General features: G+C 44.1%; 1 protein-coding gene across 1 annotated transcript in view; it reads left to right on the forward strand.

Annotated features, from left to right (window-relative positions):
* Positions 1-58: 58 nt before the first annotated feature.
* The window catches only part of LOC143299065 (cyclic nucleotide-gated channel alpha-3-like), a 121,691-nt gene continuing 119,249 nt past the window's right edge, over positions 59-2,500 (forward strand). Inside the window, exon 1 of the mRNA XM_076612164.1 lies at positions 59-188. The gene's annotated coding sequence lies outside the window, so the exon portion shown is untranslated. The remainder of the gene's footprint in view (positions 189-2,500) is intronic.

Consider the following 2,500-nt stretch of genomic DNA (forward strand, 5'->3'; position numbering starts at 1 on the left):
AGGCAGCCAGGGCAAGCTCCTATCCTCCTCCTCTTCCTCCTTCGATCGCCAGTGATGGCTGACCTCACATCCGGACAGACATCCGGGACTGCGACCTCCCCCACTCCCCACCCCTCCGAACAACGGAACCTTCACAACATCAAGACCATAACACTGACCAGCTTGACCCAATGGGTGAAAGCCAACAGGTCGGTAAACTCAACTCTATCGAGACAGATATTATTATGTGTGTATATACCTATGACCTGGGACATGTTGCATGCATGGCTATCTATCTAATATGGGCGCTTATACAGTACCTATCCTCGGTCGGAGACCAAGCTAAAAGCGTTTACAAACATGGAGTCATTTGCACAACAGGACAATAGGCTGTCTACCTCGGCAGAGCCGACTGACGGATGTCATTGGGCGCTCATCATTCATTTCCTGTGTCATTCAATCAAGTCACACACACATAAACACACTCGTACAGACATGTAGCAGGCCTATAGCTAGGCATGAACGCTTTATTCCTTCCGATATCCTGTGGTGGTTATCTCCCGTTAGCCATATCAGCACAGGTGTTTGTTGACTTTAACTCTTTCCATACGAACGGCGAAAGAGACGACGCTGACAGCGTTTCACACCAATTACCATCATCAAAATATTGCAAGCGGAAGGCTCTTATACTGAAGAGGTGAATGTTGACAAAGAATACCACAATTCTGACGACGGAAGCTAAAGATTGGGTCATTCAGACACCCACTGGACATCCGAGGGGTCTGTGTAGAGGAGAAGAGAGGACTGGCCGTAGTGAGTGAGTTAAAACCGAACGTAACTAGGCTTTATTCCTTCAAACACACACTCACTACTACTACCACCCTCACAACACACTCGCTCCCGATCCTTCGGCACCAGCTCGTCTGACGCTATCGGAATAAGGTAGACTTGAAATCAGCTCTTTGTTTGCGTTCAATGTCCACCACAGTGCCATTTTTTTTCCATGACCTGTATCGTGTTCCGTGAGACGCTATCGGCAGCATCTCTGGTGCCGACCCTCGGCATGGAGTTATCCCGGATTCCCAGGTGCGTGATGCGGCATTGTCAGTTTCAGTTTCAGTTTCACTTTCTCAAGGAGGCGTCACTGCGTTCGGACAAATCCATACACGCTACACCACATCTGTTGAGCAGATGCCTGACCAGCAGCATAACCCAACGCGCTTAGTCAGGCCTTGAGTGCATGCTTACATATTTGTGTACCTATGAAAGTGGATTTCATTTTACGTAATTTCGCCAGAGGACAACACTCTCGTTGCCATGGGTTCTTTTTCAGTGCGCCAAGTGCGTGCTGCACACGGGACCTCGGTTTATCGTCTCATCCGAAAGACTAGACGCTCAGTTTGATTTTCCAGTCAAACTTAGGAGAAAGGGCGAGAGCGGGATTCGAACCCACACCCTCACGGACTCTCTGTATTGGCAGCTGAGCGTCTTAACCATTCTGCCATCTTCCTCCACATTGTGTGTAAACCACATGTGAGCCAAAAACAGCAATAACAAATGATAAAAGCAACACTACAATAGCAGTGACACTAGTGAGAGCAATATCTGGCATTGTCAAAGACATCGATTCGTCTTCACTTAGCCTACTGAATACATTGCTGTTCTCAAAAGCCTTTTGTTTTTCAGATTTTGTGATGGACCGGTGTTGGCGTGTTTTGTTTGTACTGATCGTGTTTGCAGTTTAATGGTGCATAGCTTTCAGTTAGTTTATTTAGCCCCAGTATGGCTTCTGCAGTCAGATGACTATTATAAACAGTAATACTTGAATACTTGTAATACAACAGCTGCTTGTTTCCCAAAATGTCGTCGAATGAATATCACGAACAGACCACATACAGCAAGCCCATATGTCCGTACGACCATAATTTTCAGTTCATTTCGACTTACCTTAGACGATACAGAGCAATATCAAGTCTGAAAAAAAAAAAAAAAAAAAAAAAAAAATCTCGAAATCATGAAACTAACGAAAGACAACAGACACTCAGGGTTACTAAAGACGCTCACATTGTGTGTAAACCACATGTGAGCCAAAAACAGCAATAACAAATGATAAAAGCAACACTACAATAGCAGTGACACTAGTGAGAGCAATATCTGGGAAAAGTTGTTTTTTTTGTTTTTGTTTTGTGGTTGTTGTTTTTTTAATTACGCATTCCGTACATGCTGAACAAAAAATCCGAAGTTTCAGAATTGTAATCATCGTCAGAGATGAAAAATCACATACATACATAAGCACTTCCTGACGGATCGTATATATGAAGCATTGGAGAGATTGAGAACTGTTACTTCAGGAATGTGGATGGATATTTGTATCAGCCAATCTATTTTTCTTTCATTTCTGTTGTCGGTGTATTGTGTCATGTCATCTTTTCTTTATCCTCTTTCAATGTGACTTCCATCCGTAAAAGGCTTTGGCCTTCATCTGAACTCAAATTCTTATTGACGGGCGCAATAGCCGAGC

This window comes from Babylonia areolata, chromosome 24, assembly GCF_041734735.1.
Source record: "Babylonia areolata isolate BAREFJ2019XMU chromosome 24, ASM4173473v1, whole genome shotgun sequence".
Lineage (NCBI taxonomy): Eukaryota > Metazoa > Mollusca > Gastropoda > Neogastropoda > Buccinidae > Babylonia > Babylonia areolata.